At 44.0% G+C, this 21,840-nt stretch overlaps 14 non-coding genes across 14 annotated transcripts; 10 read left to right on the top strand and 4 right to left on the bottom strand.

Moving 5' to 3' along the window:
• Positions 1 to 795: 795 nt before the first annotated feature.
• Positions 796 to 869, top strand: trnan-guu (transfer RNA asparagine (anticodon GUU)). Its single transcript has one exon. It is a non-coding gene; the product is annotated as a tRNA-Asn (tRNA).
• A 1,537-nt stretch (positions 870 to 2,406) lies between these two features.
• trnas-uga (transfer RNA serine (anticodon UGA)) lies at positions 2,407 to 2,488 on the top strand. Its single transcript has one exon. It is a non-coding gene; the product is annotated as a tRNA-Ser (tRNA).
• Positions 2,489 to 4,038: 1,550 nt separating this feature from the next.
• On the bottom strand, positions 4,039 to 4,111 carry trnar-ucg (transfer RNA arginine (anticodon UCG)). Its single transcript has one exon. It is a non-coding gene; the product is annotated as a tRNA-Arg (tRNA).
• A 1,193-nt stretch (positions 4,112 to 5,304) lies between these two features.
• Positions 5,305 to 5,378, top strand: trnan-guu (transfer RNA asparagine (anticodon GUU)). The gene has a single exon. It is a non-coding gene; the product is annotated as a tRNA-Asn (tRNA).
• A 1,538-nt stretch (positions 5,379 to 6,916) lies between these two features.
• trnas-uga (transfer RNA serine (anticodon UGA)) lies at positions 6,917 to 6,998 on the top strand. The gene has a single exon. It is a non-coding gene; the product is annotated as a tRNA-Ser (tRNA).
• A 1,550-nt stretch (positions 6,999 to 8,548) lies between these two features.
• Positions 8,549 to 8,621, bottom strand: trnar-ucg (transfer RNA arginine (anticodon UCG)). The gene has a single exon. It is a non-coding gene; the product is annotated as a tRNA-Arg (tRNA).
• A 1,193-nt stretch (positions 8,622 to 9,814) lies between these two features.
• trnan-guu (transfer RNA asparagine (anticodon GUU)) lies at positions 9,815 to 9,888 on the top strand. Its single transcript has one exon. It is a non-coding gene; the product is annotated as a tRNA-Asn (tRNA).
• Positions 9,889 to 11,425: 1,537 nt separating this feature from the next.
• trnas-uga (transfer RNA serine (anticodon UGA)) lies at positions 11,426 to 11,507 on the top strand. Its single transcript has one exon. It is a non-coding gene; the product is annotated as a tRNA-Ser (tRNA).
• Positions 11,508 to 13,057: 1,550 nt separating this feature from the next.
• On the bottom strand, positions 13,058 to 13,130 carry trnar-ucg (transfer RNA arginine (anticodon UCG)). The gene has a single exon. It is a non-coding gene; the product is annotated as a tRNA-Arg (tRNA).
• A 1,193-nt stretch (positions 13,131 to 14,323) lies between these two features.
• On the top strand, positions 14,324 to 14,397 carry trnan-guu (transfer RNA asparagine (anticodon GUU)). The gene has a single exon. It is a non-coding gene; the product is annotated as a tRNA-Asn (tRNA).
• Positions 14,398 to 15,934: 1,537 nt separating this feature from the next.
• trnas-uga (transfer RNA serine (anticodon UGA)) lies at positions 15,935 to 16,016 on the top strand. Its single transcript has one exon. It is a non-coding gene; the product is annotated as a tRNA-Ser (tRNA).
• Positions 16,017 to 17,566: 1,550 nt separating this feature from the next.
• On the bottom strand, positions 17,567 to 17,639 carry trnar-ucg (transfer RNA arginine (anticodon UCG)). Its single transcript has one exon. It is a non-coding gene; the product is annotated as a tRNA-Arg (tRNA).
• Positions 17,640 to 18,832: 1,193 nt separating this feature from the next.
• On the top strand, positions 18,833 to 18,906 carry trnan-guu (transfer RNA asparagine (anticodon GUU)). Its single transcript has one exon. It is a non-coding gene; the product is annotated as a tRNA-Asn (tRNA).
• Positions 18,907 to 20,442: 1,536 nt separating this feature from the next.
• On the top strand, positions 20,443 to 20,524 carry trnas-uga (transfer RNA serine (anticodon UGA)). Its single transcript has one exon. It is a non-coding gene; the product is annotated as a tRNA-Ser (tRNA).
• The last annotated feature ends 1,316 nt before the right edge of the window (positions 20,525 to 21,840 follow it).

Below are 21,840 nucleotides of genomic sequence, written 5' to 3'. Positions count from 1 at the left end.
GCCGAGGCATGCTGACGTAGCTACCCAGCTGAACATCTTGCAGACTCTACAGTACTTCTCTCCTGTAGAAGTAAAGCAGGGCTTGCTGGGTGAGCTTTTGCTCCGGTAAATTAGGTCACGTGTCATGTTAAATCACTTCTTCTAAACACAACATTTGCTGGTGCTAGCTTTCCCCATGAAAAGAGACATTTCCCTTACAGTACATGACATATCGTTTTTATTCTATCAATAAGTATAGAAATTAAACAAAAGAAAAAATGGTGTCGCCAAAGAATGCACAGCTCTGTCGCCTTGGGGAGGTGTCAAGGGCATTGAACTCCTTGGACATGAAAAGTGCCCGATAAATGCCATTTCTCATCATTTCTCTTGGCGTCAGTTCTGCTATTAAATGGGACGGAGGCAACGGGCTCAGAGAGCAGGTTAAGTGCACACCGAACGCAGATGTGTCCAAGTGTCTGTAAAAGCGCGGTGCTCCGCTGGCGCTGTTCCCTAGTGGCTTAAAGTGCCCGCCTAGTAAGCAGGCGATCCTGGGTCTGAATACCAGCGGTGCCTCTCTCCGTGTCTTGTTGTGCCGAATGTATCATTTCAGACAAACATGTACAGCTTGGTTCAGTTTAATGCAAGAATTCATTTCCTTTCTGGAATAACTTGTTTTTGAAGAAATCCATACAGCTTGTGAAAGATGAAATCCATTTCTTGGTTGTCAGTGGAAAAAGATTGCCGGCTGCAAGAAGCGCAAGTGATTGTTTTCTTTGACCATAAACCTGCAAATGTAGGGAGTACAAGCGGCCGTCAGTCTCTGTGGCGCAATCGGTTAGCGCGTTCGGCTGTTAACCGAAAGGTTGGTGGTTCAAGCCCACCCAGGGACGCATGTCTCCGTTTTTCCAATGTAAACATCATCACCGCTAAAGAAGATGGCGCAGAAGGCTCCACAGTCGAAACGTTGTGCTTCTTTTCTTCTCTTTTCAGCATGGAGTAAACCTTTGCTTGATCGTTTGCAGCCTACGCATGCTGACACAGCTACCTTTCTCTTAACGCGCCTCAATCATTATTCACCAAAACCATCAGCAGAATGTGTCGCCTTTGTGGTGATGTCACTCCTCTGCTTCACAAATGTCCTTAGTGACGGACCATTTCTTTCTGCCATTTTTCCGGAGCGGTTATTGATTGCTCCATCATTTCCCTCATACTTTCCATCCCTAGATTGAAAAAAAAAGAACAGAAACAGGCTGACAGGACGACAATCAAATTGCAAAAACTCATCAAAGCACTCGATAGAGTATTTGAATCCACAAGTAGCTACGAGCAACTTTGTCCTGGCTTGTATGAAAGTCGGAAAATGTCAAAAAGACAAAGATGGTGGCTTTTTCATATCTGTTCTTTTATTTTTAGTTCGTTGGCTCTTCTGTCCATTGTCCTCCTGCCTGGCTCTTGACCTGTGACTGTCTGAACGCACACATTAGACTTTCAGGCGGGGGATTTGTCCTGAGCCTCTGTGAAAGACCCACCCACCCCCATAAATAACTGCTCTAGAAACACATGAATGCAAAACTAAACCACAGCTTAAAGAGGAGCTCCAACTCAGTGCCATACTAATGTAAACGAAGTAATACTAAGACATGTTCTTATGGATTTGTCTTACCTTGAGATATGTAATTGGATTTCAGGATTAACTTCCTCATTCAATGTACTGGTGATTCTTTGCCTGGTCAGTACCTGGGTGGGAGACCTCCAGCGAACAATTAAGCTTGCTGCTGGAAGTGGTGTTAAGAGACTCTTAGGATCTTCCAGAGGTGTCTGTCCAATAGCACTAGTTGCCTTAGAGCTGGCTCAAACATTGCTCAAGAGTCTACCTTTCACAGATGCGCAAAGATGAATGATGGGGGTGCACGCTTCAAGGAGCCTTCCAACTGTAGGGACCGATTAGAGACGATCCGTAGCATGTGTTCATTTCCATATACGCCCCGTGTCTCAACGGTAGGACAGAGTCAAATACTGCCTCGACACGTAACAGCGTTATATTAAACCGCAGGACTTGAGGGCTGTTTTGTTTGAATGTTCAAGGCATTGGTAAGAGCGTAGGTCAAGGGCCATTGGTGCATCTCCTGTAACTGGAGTAAAAATGCTATTCAAAGTGCAGTGACTAAAATCGTCGTCCAGATGTCTCTGTTGTTGATTGCTTTCTGTCTAAGAACGTTCTGTTTTCATGTCCGAACGGGGAGACTTTATCATTCCAACTTGAAGCCACCCTTAAGTCCTCTGAGGTGTGTGTGTGTGTGCTTGCACGTATGGCGTAAAAGGTTTCTTAAACGGAGAGCGAACTTGAAAAAAGTTGCCTCCGCTGCCGCCGCCGCCTCGCACTCCCTGTTCGATTGTAGCAAGAAGGCAGCGGCCGCGGCGCTTGCTGTAGTCGTGGCCGAGTGGTTAAGGTGACGGACTTGAAATCCGTTGGGGTCTCCCCGCGCAGGTTCAAATCCTGCCGACTACGGCGTCCTTTGCATTTGGTTGCGTGCGTGCGTGTAAAAGGACCAGCGCCGTTTCGTTTTCGCTGGGACCTTTAACACTCTAAATCGCCTGGACCCACAGCCTGTGAAATCGATTCTTCAGCACCCACGATGGACGCTTTGCCGCTGGACACAGAGAACGATGCTTTTCTGCAACGAGCTTTCCAGCTGAATTTTCTCGGCAGCTCCGTACTGAACCTGTTCTCCATTGCAACATAGCGGAGGCTCGTCACGTCTATAGCAAGGCTGTGTAGGACCGCATACGCCACAGTGACTTGTACACAGACCACATGAAAGGCAAGCAAAATACACTTTTAAAATTCCAAAGACTCACAAGGTCAGAGAAACAGCGATGACCTGAACAGATCTGTTACAGAAGTCTAGGTTGACCTTTTTAGAGCTGTAATTGCATTTTTGTTTAATAGAAGATCAAATCTACTCGCATGTACCAGCACCTTACAGTTTATTGATGTTAATTCTGTTTAAGTAATAAGATTGCTAACGATGTTGGACTTTAGCCGGTGTTTTTTAGAACAAATTGCTTACACTTCTGTAAGGAATACGCAGTACGTGCCTTTGTCAGTCATTGCTCACCATACCTGTAACTTTCTTATCTAACTCACTTCCTCAAATGGTGAAGGTCCACAAACATAAATGAAAAAAAAACCCTTGTTGTAGATGAGGTGCACAAAAAAGCAGCCCCTGATAGTGTATAACACATTTATACTATTGCAGAGACACATGTAACATATATATACTGTATATATGAAACAGAAATAGAAACAGAAACAGGAATCGCTTACTCACCTGGAGAATCTCTGTAGGAATATCTAGCATTTATCAATGGAAATAAAAGCTGCTTTAATACAGTGCATGTTCAAACTCAAACCCTCAGCTGCTGTTCTTGTTTGTTTTGGGACAAATTGCAACTGAGCATCGCATGAGCCGTTACGTACCCTTATCTGTTAGGGAATTTCAAGGGAGGAGTTAGGTCAGAATGGGTAGGCTGCAAAACAACAAGTAAAGATTTATTCCAAGATGAAACGTTGTGGCGGTTTTCTTATCTTTTCAGCATGGACTAAACTTTTACGTGTTCCTTATATGCTATATATGTATATATTAGCACCAATGTCGTTCTTAAAAACTAACATGAAATTGTCAGGGACATTCAGCTATATACAAAGACGAGACAGACAAAGTAATAATTCTGTATTAACGTGGCCTACATATTGACGCAATGATCAAACTGACTGACATGTTCTGATTCAGATCCCCTGCAGTTCATGCCAATTAGAACAATAGCAATGCTGAGTCCTCCCCACCCTACTGAGCACAAATTCAGCTGCTCTCCAGTTCTGTTCTGCATGTTTTTTCATTGCAATTGAGCTCGGAGCTGGAGATGATCTCCATACAGTTCTGTGTTCACCAGCCCGCACTTGCGTGCTAATTTACGGGTTGTGGCAAATGCTTTTCTATAGTTCATATACATGACGGCAACCTGTTACCTAGGAACCTGAGAGGTTTAAAAGCCTCACGAGCCAGGCAGGACTCGAACCTACAATCTTCTGATCCGAAGTCAGACGCGTTATCCATTACGCCACTGGCCCATAGAACATGCGCTTGCACTCCACCACAGAGAGCTCTACACTGCTACTAGTAGTACACTTCCCCATCTAAATTTTCACAGCAAGAAACTTGTGTTTCCTACTATTTTTGTCAGGTTTAAAATATCATCTCCTTAAAACAGAAAAAGTGTTGATGTGTTGTGCTGAAATTCCGATTGATTTTGAATTCAAAGAAAAAAGGTTTTCTTCCAAAACACCATGAAATTGTCACATCTTGCAGACAATAGGTGTATTCCATGTTGAAAAGAGAAGAAAGAAAACCATGGAGCCTTTTACAGGTGTGAGGCTTCTTCAGGTGTGAGAAGACCTCACAGTCGAAACGCTGTGTTTCCGTTCTTCTCTTTTCAGCATGCAATAAACCTAGTACTTGTTCCTTTGCAGCCGAGGCATGCTGACGTAGCTACCCAGCTGAACATCTTGCAGACTCTACAGTACTTCTCTCCTGTAGAAGTAAAGCAGGGCTTGCTGGGTGAGCTTTTGCTCCGGTAAATTAGGTCACGTGTCATGTTAAATCACTTCTTCTAAACACAACATTTGCTGGTGCTAGCTTTCCCCATGAAAAGAGACATTTCCCTTACAGTACATGACATATCGTTTTTATTCTATCAATAAGTATAGAAATTAAACAAAAGAAAAAATGGTGTCGCCAAAGAATGCACAGCTCTGTCGCCTTGGGGAGGTGTCAAGGGCATTGAGCTCCTTGGACATGAAAAGTGCCCGATAAATGCCATTTCTCATCATTTCTCTTGGCGTCAGTTCTGCTATTAAATGGGACGGAGGCAACGGGTTCAGAGAGCAGGTTAAGTGCACACCGAACGCAGATGTGTCCAAGTGTCTGTAAAAGCGCGGTGCTCCGCTGGCGCTGTTCCCTAGTGGCTTAAAGTGCCCGCCTAGTAAGCAGGCGATCCTGGGTCTGAATACCAGCGGTGCCTCTCTCCGTGTCTTGTTGTGCCGAATGTCTCATTTCAGACAAACATGTACAGCTTGGTTCAGTTTAATGCAAGAATTCATTTCCTTTCTGGAATAACTTGTTTTTGAAGAAATCCATACAGCTTGTGAAAGATGAAATCCATTTCTTGGTTGTCAGTGGAAAAAGATTGCCGGCTGCAAGAAGCGCAAGTGATTGTTTTCTTTGACCATAAACCTGCAAATGTAGGGAGCACAAGCGGCCGTCAGTCTCTGTGGCGCAATCGGTTAGCGCGTTCGGCTGTTAACCGAAAGGTTGGTGGTTCAAGCCCACCCAGGGACGCATGTCTCAGTTTTTCCAATGTAAACATCATCACCGCTAAAGAAGATGGCGCAGAAGGCTCCACAGTCGAAACGTTGTGCTTCTTTTCTTCTCTTTTCAGCATGGAGTAAACCTATGCTTGATCCTTTGCAGCCTACGCATGCTGACACAGCTACCTTTCTCTTAACGCACCTCAATCATTATTCACCAAAACCATCAGCAGAATGTGTCGCCTTTGTGGTGATGTCACTCCTCTGCTTCACAAATGTCCTTAGTGACGGACCATTTCATTCTGCCATTTTTCCGGAGCGGTTATTGATTGCTCCATCATTTCCCTCATACTTTCCATCCCAAGATTGAAAAAAAAAAACAGAAACAGGCTGATAGGACGACAATCAAATTGCAAAAACTCATCAAAGCACTCGATAGAGTATTTGAATCCACAAGTAGCTACGAGCAACTTTGTCCTGGCTTGCATGAAAGTCGGAAAATGTCAAAAAGAAAAAGATGGTGGCTTTTTCATATCTGTTCTTTTATTTTTAGTTCGTTGGCTCTTCTGTCCATTGTCCTCCTGCCTGGCTCTTGACCTGTGACTGTCTGAACGCACACATTAGACTTTCAGGCGGGGGATTTGTCCTGAGCCTCTGTGAAAGACCCACCCACCCCCATAAATAACTGCTCTAGAAACACATGAATGCAAAACTAAACCACAGCTTAAAGAGGAGCTCCAACTCAGTGCCATACTAATGTAAACGAAGTAATACTAAGACATGTTCTTATGGATTTGTCTTACCTTGAGATATGTAATTGGATTTCAGGATTAACTTCCTCATTCAATGTAGTGGTGATTCTTTGCCTGGTCAGTACCTGGGTGGGAGACCTCCAGCGAACAATTAAGCTTGCTGCTGGAAGTGGTGTTAAGAGACTCTTAGGATCTTCCAGAGGTGTCTGTCCAATAGCACTAGTTGCCTTAGAGCTGGCTCAAACATTGCTCAAGAGTCTACCTTTCACAGATGCGCAAAGATGAATGATGGGGGTGCACGCTTCAAGGAGCCTTCCAACTGTAGGGACCGATTAGAGACGATCCGTAGCATGTGTTCATTTCCATATACGCCCCGTGTCTCAACGGTAGGACAGAGTCAAATACTGCCTCGACACGTAACAGCGTTATATTAAACCGCAGGACTTGAGGGCTGTTTTGTTTGAATGTTCAAGGCATTGGTAAGAGCGTAGGTCAAGGGCCATTGGTGCATCTCCTGTAACTGGAGTAAAAATGCTATTCAAAGTGCAGTGACTAAAATCGTCGTCCAGATGTCTCTGTTGTTGATTGCTTTCTGTCTAAGAACGTTCTGTTTTCATGTCCGAACGGGGAGACTTTATCATTCCAACTTGAAGCCACCCTTAAGTCCTCTGAGGTGTGTGTGTGTGTGTGCTTGCACGTATGGCGTAAAAGGTTTCTTAAACGGAGAGCGAACTTGAAAAAAGTTGCCTCCGCTGCCGCCGCCGCCTCGCACTCCCTGTTCGATTGTAGCAAGAAGGCAGCGGCCGCGGCGCTTGCTGTAGTCGTGGCCGAGTGGTTAAGGTGACGGACTTGAAATCCGTTGGGGTCTCCCCGCGCAGGTTCAAATCCTGCCGACTACGGCGTCCTTTGCATTTGGTTGCGTGCGTGCGTGTAAAAGGACCAGCGCCGTTTCGTTTTCGCTGGGACCTTTAACACTCTAAATCGCCTGGACCCACAGCCTGTGAAATCGATTCTTCAGCACCCACGATGGACGCTTTGCCGCTGGACACAGAGAACGATGCTTTTCTGCAACGAGCTTTCCAGCTGAATTTTCTCGGCAGCTCCGTACTGAACCTGTTCTCCATTGCAACATAGCGGAGGCTCGTCACGTCTATAGCAAGGCTGTGTAGGACCGCATACGCCACAGTGACTTGTACACAGACCACATGAAAGGCAAGCAAAATACACTTTTAAAATTCCAAAGACTCACAAGGTCAGAGAAACAGTGATGACCTGAACAGATCTGTTACAGAAGTCTAGGTTGACCTTTTTAGAGCTGTAATTGCATTTTTGTTTAATAGAAGATCAAATCTACTCGCATGTACCAGCACCTTACAGTTTATTGATGTTAATTCTGTTTAAGTAATAAGATTGCTAACGATGTTGGACTTTAGCCGGTGTTTTTTAGAACAAATTGCTTACACTTCTGTAAGGAATACGCAGTACGTGCCTTTGTCAGTCATTGCTCACCATACCTGTAACTTTCTTATCTAACTCACTTCCTCAAATGGTGAAGGTCCACAAACATAAATGAAAAAAAAACCCTTGTTGTAGATGAGGTGCACAAAAAAGCAGCCCCTGATAGTGTATAACACATTTATACTATTGCAGAGACACATGTAACATATATATACTGTATATATGAAACAGAAATAGAAACAGAAACAGGAATCGCTTACTCACCTGGAGAATCTCTGTAGGAATATCTAGCATTTATCAATGGAAATAAAAGCTGCTTTAATACAGTGCATGTTCAAACTCAAACCCTCAGCTGCTGTTCTTGTTTGTTTTGGGACAAATTGCAACTGAGCATCGCATGAGCCGTTACGTACCCTTATCTGTTAGGGAATTTCAAGGGAGGAGTTAGGTCAGAATGGGTAGGCTGCAAAACAACAAGTAAAGATTTATTCCAAGATGAAACGTTGTGGCGGTTTTCTTATCTTTTCAGCATGGACTAAACTTTTACGTGTTCCTTATATGCTATATATGTATATATTAGCACCAATGTCGTTCTTAAAAACTAACATGAAATTGTCAGGGACATTCAGCTATATACAAAGACGAGACAGACAAAGTAATAATTCTGTATTAACGTGGCCTACATATTGACGCAATGATCAAACTGACTGACATGTTCTGATTCAGATCCCCTGCAGTTCATGCCAATTAGAACAATAGCAATGCTGAGTCCTCCCCACCCTACTGAGCACAAATTCAGCTGCTCTCCAGTTCTGTTCTGCATGTTTTTTCATTGCAATTGAGCTCGGAGCTGGAGATGATCTCCATACAGTTCTGTGTTCACCAGCCCGCACTTGCGTGCTAATTTACGGGTTGTGGCAAATGCTTTTCTATAGTTCATATACATGACGGCAACCTGTTACCTAGGAACCTGAGAGGTTTAAAAGCCTCACGAGCCAGGCAGGACTCGAACCTACAATCTTCTGATCCGAAGTCAAACGCGTTATCCATTACGCCACTGGCCCATAGAACATGCGCTTGCACTCCACCACAGAGAGCTCTACACTGCTACTAGTAGTACACTTCCCCATCTAAATTTTCACAGCAAGAAACTTGTGTTTCCTACTATTTTTGTCAGGTTTAAAATATCATCTCCTTAAAACAGAAAAAGTGTTGATGTGTTGTGCTGAAATTCCGATTGATTTTGAATTCAAAGAAAAAAGGTTTTCTTCCAAAACACCATGAAATTGTCACATCTTGCAGACAATAGGTGTATTCCATGTTGAAAAGAGAAGAAAGAAAACCATGGAGCCTTTTACAGGTGTGAGGCTTCTTCAGGTGTGAGAAGACCTCACAGTCGAAACGCTGTGTTTCCGTTCTTCTCTTTTCAGCATGCAATAAACCTAGTACTTGTTCCTTTGCAGCCGAGGCATGCTGACGTAGCTACCCAGCTGAACATCTTGCAGACTCTACAGTACTTCTCTCCTGTAGAAGTAAAGCAGGGCTTGCTGGGTGAGCTTTTGCTCCGGTAAATTAGGTCACGTGTCATGTTAAATCACTTCTTCTAAACACAACATTTGCTGGTGCTAGCTTTCCCCATGAAAAGAGACATTTCCCTTACAGTACATGACATATCGTTTTTATTCTATCAATAAGTATAGAAATTAAACAAAAGAAAAAATGGTGTCGCCAAAGAATGCACAGCTCTGTCGCCTTGGGGAGGTGTCAAGGGCATTGAACTCCTTGGACATGAAAAGTGCCCGATAAATGCCATTTCTCATCATTTCTCTTGGCGTCAGTTCTGCTATTAAATGGGACGGAGGCAACGGGCTCAGAGAGCAGGTTAAGTGCACACCGAACGCAGATGTGTCCAAGTGTCTGTAAAAGCGCGGTGCTCCGCTGGCGCTGTTCCCTAGTGGCTTAAAGTGCCCGCCTAGTAAGCAGGCGATCCTGGGTCTGAATACCAGCGGTGCCTCTCTCCGTGTCTTGTTGTGCCGAATGTATCATTTCAGACAAACATGTACAGCTTGGTTCAGTTTAATGCAAGAATTCATTTCCTTTCTGGAATAACTTGTTTTTGAAGAAATCCATACAGCTTGTGAAAGATGAAATCCATTTCTTGGTTGTCAGTGGAAAAAGATTGCCGGCTGCAAGAAGCGCAAGTGATTGTTTTCTTTGACCATAAACCTGCAAATGTAGGGAGTACAAGCGGCCGTCAGTCTCTGTGGCGCAATCGGTTAGCGCGTTCGGCTGTTAACCGAAAGGTTGGTGGTTCAAGCCCACCCAGGGACGCATGTCTCCGTTTTTCCAATGTAAACATCATCACCGCTAAAGAAGATGGCGCAGAAGGCTCCACAGTCGAAACGTTGTGCTTCTTTTCTTCTCTTTTCAGCATGGAGTAAACCTTTGCTTGATCGTTTGCAGCCTACGCATGCTGACACAGCTACCTTTCTCTTAACGCGCCTCAATCATTATTCACCAAAACCATCAGCAGAATGTGTCGCCTTTGTGGTGATGTCACTCCTCTGCTTCACAAATGTCCTTAGTGACGGACCATTTCTTTCTGCCATTTTTCCGGAGCGGTTATTGATTGCTCCATCATTTCCCTCATACTTTCCATCCCTAGATTGAAAAAAAAAGAACAGAAACAGGCTGACAGGACGACAATCAAATTGCAAAAACTCATCAAAGCACTCGATAGAGTATTTGAATCCACAAGTAGCTACGAGCAACTTTGTCCTGGCTTGTATGAAAGTCGGAAAATGTCAAAAAGACAAAGATGGTGGCTTTTTCATATCTGTTCTTTTATTTTTAGTTCGTTGGCTCTTCTGTCCATTGTCCTCCTGCCTGGCTCTTGACCTGTGACTGTCTGAACGCACACATTAGACTTTCAGGCGGGGGATTTGTCCTGAGCCTCTGTGAAAGACCCACCCACCCCCATAAATAACTGCTCTAGAAACACATGAATGCAAAACTAAACCACAGCTTAAAGAGGAGCTCCAACTCAGTGCCATACTAATGTAAACGAAGTAATACTAAGACATGTTCTTATGGATTTGTCTTACCTTGAGATATGTAATTGGATTTCAGGATTAACTTCCTCATTCAATGTACTGGTGATTCTTTGCCTGGTCAGTACCTGGGTGGGAGACCTCCAGCGAACAATTAAGCTTGCTGCTGGAAGTGGTGTTAAGAGACTCTTAGGATCTTCCAGAGGTGTCTGTCCAATAGCACTAGTTGCCTTAGAGCTGGCTCAAACATTGCTCAAGAATCTACCTTTCACAGATGCGCAAAGATGAATGATGGGGGTGCACGCTTCAAGGAGCCTTCCAACTGTAGGGACCGATTAGAGACGATCCGTAGCATGTGTTCATTTCCATATACGCCCCGTGTCTCAACGGTAGGACAGAGTCAAATACTGCCTCGACACGTAACAGCGTTATATTAAACCGCAGGACTTGAGGGCTGTTTTGTTTGAATGTTCAAGGCATTGGTAAGAGCGTAGGTCAAGGGCCATTGGTGCATCTCCTGTAACTGGAGTAAAAATGCTATTCAAAGTGCAGTGACTAAAATCGTCGTCCAGATGTCTCTGTTGTTGATTGCTTTCTGTCTAAGAACGTTCTGTTTTCATGTCCGAACGGGGAGACTTTATCATTCCAACTTGAAGCCACCCTTAAGTCCTCTGAGGTGTGTGTGTGTGTGCTTGCACGTATGGCGTAAAAGGTTTCTTAAACGGAGAGCGAACTTGAAAAAAGTTGCCTCCGCTGCCGCCGCCGCCTCGCACTCCCTGTTCGATTGTAGCAAGAAGGCAGCGGCCGCGGCGCTTGCTGTAGTCGTGGCCGAGTGGTTAAGGTGACGGACTTGAAATCCGTTGGGGTCTCCCCGCGCAGGTTCAAATCCTGCCGACTACGGCGTCCTTTGCATTTGGTTGCGTGCGTGCGTGTAAAAGGACCAGCGCCGTTTCGTTTTCGCTGGGACCTTTAACACTCTAAATCGCCTGGACCCACAGCCTGTGAAATCGATTCTTCAGCACCCACGATGGACGCTTTGCCGCTGGACACAGAGAACGATGCTTTTCTGCAACGAGCTTTCCAGCTGAATTTTCTCGGCAGCTCCGTACTGAACCTGTTCTCCATTGCAACATAGCGGAGGCTCGTCACGTCTATAGCAAGGCTGTGTAGGACCGCATACGCCACAGTGACTTGTACACAGACCACATGAAAGGCAAGCAAAATACACTTTTAAAATTCCAAAGACTCACAAGGTCAGAGAAACAGCGATGACCTGAACAGATCTGTTACAGAAGTCTAGGTTGACCTTTTTAGAGCTGTAATTGCATTTTTGTTTAATAGAAGATCAAATCTACTCGCATGTACCAGCACCTTACAGTTTATTGATGTTAATTCTGTTTAAGTAATAAGATTGCTAACGATGTTGGACTTTAGCCGGTGTTTTTTAGAACAAATTGCTTACACTTCTGTAAGGAATACGCAGTACGTGCCTTTGTCAGTCATTGCTCACCATACCTGTAACTTTCTTATCTAACTCACTTCCTCAAATGGTGAAGGTCCACAAACATAAATGAAAAAAAAACCCTTGTTGTAGATGAGGTGCACAAAAAAGCAGCCCCTGATAGTGTATAACACATTTATACTATTGCAGAGACACATGTAACATATATATACTGTATATATGAAACAGAAATAGAAACAGAAACAGGAATCGCTTACTCACCTGGAGAATCTCTGTAGGAATATCTAGCATTTATCAATGGAAATAAAAGCTGCTTTAATACAGTGCATGTTCAAACTCAAACCCTCAGCTGCTGTTCTTGTTTGTTTTGGGACAAATTGCAACTGAGCATCGCATGAGCCGTTACGTACCCTTATCTGTTAGGGAATTTCAAGGGAGGAGTTAGGTCAGAATGGGTAGGCTGCAAAACAACAAGTAAAGATTTATTCCAAGATGAAACGTTGTGGCGGTTTTCTTATCTTTTCAGCATGGACTAAACTTTTACGTGTTCCTTATATGCTATATATGTATATATTAGCACCAATGTCGTTCTTAAAAACTAACATGAAATTGTCAGGGACATTCAGCTATATACAAAGACGAGACAGACAAAGTAATAATTCTGTATTAACGTGGCCTACATATTGACGCAATGATCAAACTGACTGACATGTTCTGATTCAGATCCCCTGCAGTTCATGCCAATTAGAACAATAGCAATGCTGAGTCCTCCCCACCCTACTGAGCACAAATTCAGCTGCTCTCCAGTTCTGTTCTGCATGTTTTTTCATTGCAATTGAGCTCGGAGCTGGAGATGATCTCCATACAGTTCTGTGTTCACCAGCCCGCACTTGCGTGCTAATTTACGGGTTGTGGCAAATGCTTTTCTATAGTTCATATACATGACGGCAACCTGTTACCTAGGAACCTGAGAGGTTTAAAAGCCTCACGAGCCAGGCAGGACTCGAACCTACAATCTTCTGATCCGAAGTCAAACGCGTTATCCATTACGCCACTGGCCCATAGAACATGCGCTTGCACTCCACCACAGAGAGCTCTACACTGCTACTAGTAGTACACTTCCCCATCTAAATTTTCACAGCAAGAAACTTGTGTTTCCTACTATTTTTGTCAGGTTTAAAATATCATCTCCTTAAAACAGAAAAAGTGTTGATGTGTTGTGCTGAAATTCCGATTGATTTTGAATTCAAAGAAAAAAGGTTTTCTTCCAAAACACCATGAAATTGTCACATCTTGCAGACAATAGGTGTATTCCATGTTGAAAAGAGAAGAAAGAAAACCATGGAGCCTTTTACAGGTGTGAGGCTTCTTCAGGTGTGAGAAGACCTCACAGTCGAAACGCTGTGTTTCCGTTCTTCTCTTTTCAGCATGCAATAAACCTAGTACTTGTTCCTTTGCAGCCGAGGCATGCTGACGTAGCTACCCAGCTGAACATCTTGCAGACTCTACAGTACTTCTCTCCTGTAGAAGTAAAGCAGGGCTTGCTGGGTGAGCTTTTGCTCCGGTAAATTAGGTCACGTGTCATGTTAAATCACTTCTTCTAAACACAACATTTGCTGGTGCTAGCTTTCCCCATGAAAAGAGACATTTCCCTTACAGTACATGACATATCGTTTTTATTCTATCAATAAGTATAGAAATTAAACAAAAGAAAAAATGGTGTCGCCAAAGAATGCACAGCTCTGTCGCCTTGGGGAGGTGTCAAGGGCATTGAACTCCTTGGACATGAAAAGTGCCCGATAAATGCCATTTCTCATCATTTCTCTTGGCGTCAGTTCTGCTATTAAATGGGACGGAGGCAACGGGCTCAGAGAGCAGGTTAAGTGCACACCGAACGCAGATGTGTCCAAGTGTCTGTAAAAGCGCGGTGCTCCGCTGGCGCTGTTCCCTAGTGGCTTAAAGTGCCCGCCTAGTAAGCAGGCGATCCTGGGTCTGAATACCAGCGGTGCCTCTCTCCGTGTCTTGTTGTGCCGAATGTATCATTTCAGACAAACATGTACAGCTTGGTTCAGTTTAATGCAAGAATTCATTTCCTTTCTGGAATAACTTGTTTTTGAAGAAATCCATACAGCTTGTGAAAGATGAAATCCATTTCTTGGTTGTCAGTGGAAAAAGATTGCCGGCTGCAAGAAGCGCAAGTGATTGTTTTCTTTGACCATAAACCTGCAAATGTAGGGAGTACAAGCGGCCGTCAGTCTCTGTGGCGCAATCGGTTAGCGCGTTCGGCTGTTAACCGAAAGGTTGGTGGTTCAAGCCCACCCAGGGACGCATGTCTCCGTTTTTCCAATGTAAACATCATCACCGCTAAAGAAGATGGCGCAGAAGGCTCCACAGTCGAAACGTTGTGCTTCTTTTCTTCTCTTTTCAGCATGGAGTAAACCTTTGCTTGATCGTTTGCAGCCTACGCATGCTGACACAGCTACCTTTCTCTTAACGCGCCTCAATCATTATTCACCAAAACCATCAGCAGAATGTGTCGCCTTTGTGGTGATGTCACTCCTCTGCTTCACAAATGTCCTTAGTGACGGACCATTTCTTTCTGCCATTTTTCCGGAGCGGTTATTGATTGCTCCATCATTTCCCTCATACTTTCCATCCCTAGATTGAAAAAAAAAAAACAGAAACAGGCTGACAGGACGACAATCAAATTGCAAAAACTCATCAAAGCACTCGATAGAGTATTTGAATCCACAAGTAGCTACGAGCAACTTTGTCCTGGCTTGTATGAAAGTCGGAAAATGTCAAAAAGACAAAGATGGTGGCTTTTTCATATCTGTTCTTTTATTTTTAGTTCGTTGGCTCTTCTGTCCATTGTCCTCCTGCCTGGCTCTTGACCTGTGACTGTCTGAACGCACACATTAGACTTTCAGGCGGGGGATTTGTCCTGAGCCTCTGTGAAAGACCCACCCACCCCCATAAATAACTGCTCTAGAAACACATGAATGCAAAACTAAACCACAGCTTAAAGAGGAGCTCCAACTCAGTGCCATACTAATGTAAACGAAGTAATACTAAGACATGTTCTTATGGATTTGTCTTACCTTGAGATATGTAATTGGATTTCAGGATTAACTTCCTCATTCAATGTACTGGTGATTCTTTGCCTGGTCAGTACCTGGGTGGGAGACCTCCAGCGAACAATTAAGCTTGCTGCTGGAAGTGGTGTTAAGAGACTCTTAGGATCTTCCAGAGGTGTCTGTCCAATAGCACTAGTTGCCTTAGAGCTGGCTCAAACATTGCTCAAGAATCTACCTTTCACAGATGCGCAAAGATGAATGATGGGGGTGCACGCTTCAAGGAGCCTTCCAACTGTAGGGACCGATTAGAGACGATCCGTAGCATGTGTTCATTTCCATATACGCCCCGTGTCTCAACGGTAGGACAGAGTCAAATACTGCCTCGACACGTAACAGCGTTATATTAAACCGCAGGACTTGAGGGCTGTTTTGTTTGAATGTTCAAGGCATTGGTAAGAGCGTAGGTCAAGGGCCATTGGTGCATCTCCTGTAACTGGAGTAAAAATGCTATTCAAAGTGCAGTGACTAAAATCGTCGTCCAGATGTCTCTGTTGTTGATTGCTTTCTGTCTAAGAACGTTCTGTTTTCATGTCCGAACGGGGAGACTTTATCATTCCAACTTGAAGCCACCCTTAAGTCCTCTGAGGTGTGTGTGTGTGTGCTTGCACGTATGGCGTAAAAGGTTTCTTAAACGGAGAGCGAACTTGAAAAAAGTTGCCTCCGCTGCCGCCGCCGCCTCGCACTCCCTGTTCGATTGTAGCAAGAAGGCAGCGGCCGCGGCGCTTGCTGTAGTCGTGGCCGAGTGGTTAAGGTGACGGACTTGAAATCCGTTGGGGTCTCCCCGCGCAGGTTCAAATCCTGCCGACTACGGCGTCCTTTGCATTTGGTTGCGTGCGTGCGTGTAAAAGGACCAGCGCCGTTTCGTTTTCGCTGGGACCTTTAACACTCTAAATCGCCTGGACCCACAGCCTGTGAAATCGATTCTTCAGCACCCACGATGGACGCTTTGCCGCTGGACACAGAGAACGATGCTTTTCTGCAACGAGCTTTCCAGCTGAATTTTCTCGGCAGCTCCGTACTGAACCTGTTCTCCATTGCAACATAGCGGAGGCTCGTCACGTCTATAGCAAGGCTGTGTAGGACCGCATACGCCACAGTGACTTGTACACAGACCACATGAAAGGCAAGCAAAATACACTTTTAAAATTCCAAAGACTCACAAGGTCAGAGAAACAGCGATGACCTGAACAGATCTGTTACAGAAGTCTAGGTTGACCTTTTTAGAGCTGTAATTGCATTTTTGTTTAATAGAAGATCAAATCTACTCGCATGTACCAGCACCTTACAGTTTATTGATGTTAATTCTGTTTAAGTAATAAGATTGCTAACGATGTTGGACTTTAGCCGGTGTTTTTTAGAACAAATTGCTTACACTTCTGTAAGGAATACGCAGTACGTGCCTTTGTCAGTCATTGCTCACCATACCTGTAACTTTCTTATCTAACTCACTTCCTCAAATGGTGAAGGTCCACAAACATAAATGAAAAAAAAACCCTTGTTGTAGATGAGGTGCACAAAAAAGCAGCCCCTGATAGTGTATAACACATTTATACTATTGCAGAGACACATGTAACATATATATACTGTATATATGAAACAGAAATAGAAACAGAAACAGGAATCGCTTACTCACCTGGAGAATCTCTGTAGGAATATCTAGCATTTATCAATGGAAATAAAAGCTGCTTTAATACAGTGCATGTTCAAACTCAAACCCTCAGCTGCTGTTCTTGTTTGTTTTGGGACAAATTGCAACTGAGCATCGCATGAGCCGTTACGTACCCTTATCTGTTAGGGAATTTCAAGGGAGGAGTTAGGTCAGAATGGGTAGGCTGCAAAACAACAAGTAAAGATTTATTCCAAGATGAAACGTTGTGGCGGTTTTCTTATCTTTTCAGCATGGACTAAACTTTTACGTGTTCCTTATATGCTATATATGTATATATTAGCACCAATGTCGTTCTTAAAAACTAACATGAAATTGTCAGGGACATTCAGCTATATACAAAGACGAGACAGACAAAGTAATAATTCTGTATTAACGTGGCCTACATATTGACGCAATGATCAAACTGACTGACATGTTCTGATTCAGATCCCCTGCAGTTCATGCCAATTAGAACAATAGCAATGCTGAGTCCTCCCCACCCTACTGAGCACAAATTCAGCTGCTCTCCAGTTCTGTTCTGCATGTTTTTTCATTGCAATTGAGCTCGGAGCTGGAGATGATCTCCATACAGTTCTGTGTTCACCAGCCCGCACTTGCGTGCTAATTTACGGGTTGTGGCAAATGCTTTTCTATAGTTCATATACATGACGGCAACCTGTTACCTAGGAACCTGAGAGGTTTAAAAGCCTCACGAGCCAGGCAGGACTCGAACCTACAATCTTCTGATCCGAAGTCAGACGCGTTATCCATTACGCCACTGGCCCATAGAACATGCGCTTGCACTCCACCACAGAGAGCTCTACACTGCTACTAGTAGTACACTTCCCCATCTAAATTTTCACAGCAAGAAACTTGTGTTTCCTACTATTTTTGTCAGGTTTAAAATATCATCTCCTTAAAACAGAAAAAGTGTTGATGTGTTGTGCTGAAATTCCGATTGATTTTGAATTCAAAGAAAAAAGGTTTTCTTCCAAAACACCATGAAATTGTCACATCTTGCAGACAATAGGTGTATTCCATGTTGAAAAGAGAAGAAAGAAAACCATGGAGCCTTTTACAGGTGTGAGGCTTCTTCAGGTGTGAGAAGACCTCACAGTCGAAACGCTGTGTTTCCGTTCTTCTCTTTTCAGCATGCAATAAACCTAGTACTTGTTCCTTTGCAGCCGAGGCATGCTGACGTAGCTACCCAGCTGAACATCTTGCAGACTCTACAGTACTTCTCTCCTGTAGAAGTAAAGCAGGGCTTGCTGGGTGAGCTTTTGCTCCGGTAAATTAGGTCACGTGTCATGTTAAATCACTTCTTCTAAACACAACATTTGCTGGTGCTAGCTTTCCCCATGAAAAGAGACATTTCCCTTACAGTACATGACATATCGTTTTTATTCTATCAATAAGTATAGAAATTAAACAAAAGAAAAAATGGTGTCGCCAAAGAATGCACAGCTCTGTCGCCTTGGGGAGGTGTCAAGGGCATTGAGCTCCTTGGACATGAAAAGTGCCCGATAAATGCCATTTCTCATCATTTCTCTTGGCGTCAGTTCTGCTATTAAATGGGACGGAGGCAACGGGTTCAGAGAGCAGGTTAAGTGCACACCGAACGCAGATGTGTCCAAGTGTCTGTAAAAGCGCGGTGCTCCGCTGGCGCTGTTCCCTAGTGGCTTAAAGTGCCCGCCTAGTAAGCAGGCGATCCTGGGTCTAAATACCAGCGGTGCCTCTCTCCGTGTCTTGTTGTGCCGAATGTCTCATTTCAGACAAACATGTACAGCTTGGTTCAGTTTAATGCAAGAATTCATTTCCTTTCTGGAATAACTTGTTTTTGAAGAAATCCATACAGCTTGTGAAAGATGAAATCCATTTCTTGGTTGTCAGTGGAAAAAGATTGCCGGCTGCAAGAAGCGCAAGTGATTGTTTTCTTTGACCATAAACCTGCAAATGTAGGGAGCACAAGCGGCCGTCAGTCTCTGTGGCGCAATCGGTTAGCGCGTTCGGCTGTTAACCGAAAGGTTGGTGGTTCAAGCCCACCCAGGGACGCATGTCTCAGTTTTTCCAATGTAAACATCATCACCGCTAAAGAAGATGGCGCAGAAGGCTCCACAGTCGAAACGTTGTGCTTCTTTTCTTCTCTTTTCAGCATGGAGTAAACCTTTGCTTGATCCTTTGCAGCCTACGCATGCTGACACAGCTACCTTTCTCTTAACGCACCTCAATCATTATTCACCAAAACCATCAGCAGAATGTGTCGCCTTTGTGGTGATGTCACTCCTCTGCTTCACAAATGTCCTTAGTGACGGACCATTTCTTTCTGCCATTTTTCCGGAGCGGTTATTGATTGCTCCATCATTTCCCTCATACTTTCCATCCCTAGATTGAAAAAAAAAAACAGAAACAGGCTGACAGGACGACAATCAAATTGCAAAAACTCATCAAAGCACTCGATAGAGTATTTGAATCCACAAGTAGCTACGAGCAACTTTGTCCTGGCTTGTATGAAAGTCGGAAAATGTCAAAAAGACAAAGATGGTGGCTTTTTCATATCTGTTCTTTTATTTTTAGTTCGTTGGCTCTTCTGTCCATTGTCCTCCTGCCTGGCTCTTGACCTGTGACTGTCTGAACGCACACATTAGACTTTCAGGCGGGGGATTTGTCCTGAGCCTCTGTGAAAGACCCACCCACCCCCATAAATAACTGCTCTAGAAACACATGAATGCAAAACTAAACCACAGCTTAAAGAGGAGCTCCAACTCAGTGCCATACTAATGTAAACGAAGTAATACTAAGACATGTTCTTATGGATTTGTCTTACCTTGAGATATGTAATTGGATTTCAGGATTAACTTCCTCATTCAATGTACTGGTGATTCTTTGCCTGGTCAGTACCTGGGTGGGAGACCTCCAGCGAACAATTAAGCTTGCTGCTGGAAGTGGTGTTAAGAGACTCTTAGGATCTTCCAGAGGTGTCTGTCCAATAGCACTAGTTGCCTTAGAGCTGGCTCAAACATTGCTCAAGAGTCTACCTTTCACAGATGCGCAAAGATGAATGATGGGGGTGCACGCTTCAAGGAGCCTTCCAACTGTAGGGACCGATTAGAGACGATCCGTAGCATGTGTTCATTTCCATATACGCCCCGTGTCTCAACGGTAGGACAGAGTCAAATACTGCCTCGACACGTAACAGCGTTATATTAAACCGCAGGACTTGAGGGCTGTTTTGTTTGAATGTTCAAGGCATTGGTAAGAGCGTAGGTCAAGGGCCATTGGTGCATCTCCTGTAACTGGAGTAAAAATGCTATTCAAAGTGCAGTGACTAAAATCGTCGTCCAGATGTCTCTGTTGTTGATTGCTTTCTGTCTAAGAACGTTCTGTTTTCATGTCCGAACGGGGAGACTTTATCATTCCAACTTGAAGCCACCCTTAAGTCCTCTGAGGTGTGTGTGTGTGTGCTTGCACGTATGGCGTAAAAGGTTTCTTAAACGGAGAGCGAACTTGAAAAAAGTTGCCTCCGCTGCCGCCGCCGCCTCGCACTCCCTGTTCGATTGTAGCAAGAAGGCAGCGGCCGCGGCGCTTGCTGTAGTCGTGGCCGAGTGGTTAAGGTGACGGACTTGAAATCCGTTGGGGTCTCCCCGCGCAGGTTCAAATCCTGCCGACTACGGCGTCCTTTGCATTTGGTTGCGTGCGTGCGTGTAAAAGGACCAGCGCCGTTTCGTTTTCGCTGGGACCTTTAACACTCTAAATCGCCTGGACCCACAGCCTGTGAAATCGATTCTTCAGCACCCACGATGGACGCTTTGCCGCTGGACACAGAGAACGATGCTTTTCTGCAACGAGCTTTCCAGCTGAATTTTCTCGGCAGCTCCGTACTGAACCTGTTCTCCATTGCAACATAGCGGAGGCTCGTCACGTCTATAGCAAGGCTGTGTAGGACCGCATACGCCACAGTGACTTGTACACAGACCACATGAAAGGCAAGCAAAATACACTTTTAAAATTCCAAAGACTCACAAGGTCAGAGAAACAGCGATGACCTGAACAGATCTGTTACAGAAGTCTAGGTTGACCTTTTTAGAGCTGTAATTGCATTTTTGTTTAATAGAAGATCAAATCTACTCGCATGTACCAGCACCTTACAGTTTATTGATGTTAATTCTGTTTAAGTAATAAGATTGCTAACGATGTTGGACTTTAGCCGGTGTTTTTTAGAACAAATTGCTTACACTTCTGTAAGGAATACGCAGTACGTGCCTTTGTCAGTCATTGCTCACCATACCTGTAACTTTCTTATCTAACTCACTTCCTCAAATGGTGAAGGTCCACAAACATAAATGAAAAAAAAACCCTTGTTGTAGATGAGGTGCACAAAAAAGCAGCCCCTGATAGTGTATAACACATTTATACTATTGCAGAGACACATGTAACATATATATACTGTATATATGAAACAGAAATAGAAACAGAAACAGGAATCGCTTACTCACCTGGAGAATCTCTGTAGGAATATCTAGCATTTATCAATGGAAATAAAAGCTGCTTTAATACAGTGCATGTTCAAACTCAAACCCTCAGCTGCTGTTCTTGTTTGTTTTGGGACAAATTGCAACTGAGCATCGCATGAGCCGTTACGTACCCTTATCTGTTAGGGAATTTCAAGGGAGGAGTTAGGTCAGAATGGGTAGGCTGCAAAACAACAAGTAAAGATTTATTCCAAGATGAAACGTTGTGGCGGTTTTCTTATCTTTTCAGCATGGACTAAACTTTTACGTGTTCCTTATATGCTATATATGTATATATTAGCACCAATGTCGTTCTTAAAAACTAACATGAAATTGTCAGGGACATTCAGCTATATACAAAGACGAGACAGACAAAGTAATAATTCTGTATTAACGTGGCCTACATATTGACGCAATGATCAAACTGACTGACATGTTCTGATTCAGATCCCCTGCAGTTCATGCCAATTAGAACAAT

This window comes from Lepisosteus oculatus, unplaced genomic scaffold (assembly GCF_040954835.1).
Source record: "Lepisosteus oculatus isolate fLepOcu1 unplaced genomic scaffold, fLepOcu1.hap2 HAP2_SCAFFOLD_64, whole genome shotgun sequence".
Classification (NCBI taxonomy): domain Eukaryota; kingdom Metazoa; phylum Chordata; class Actinopteri; order Semionotiformes; family Lepisosteidae; genus Lepisosteus; species Lepisosteus oculatus.
This window is presented reverse-complemented; position numbering and strand designations above follow the sequence as displayed.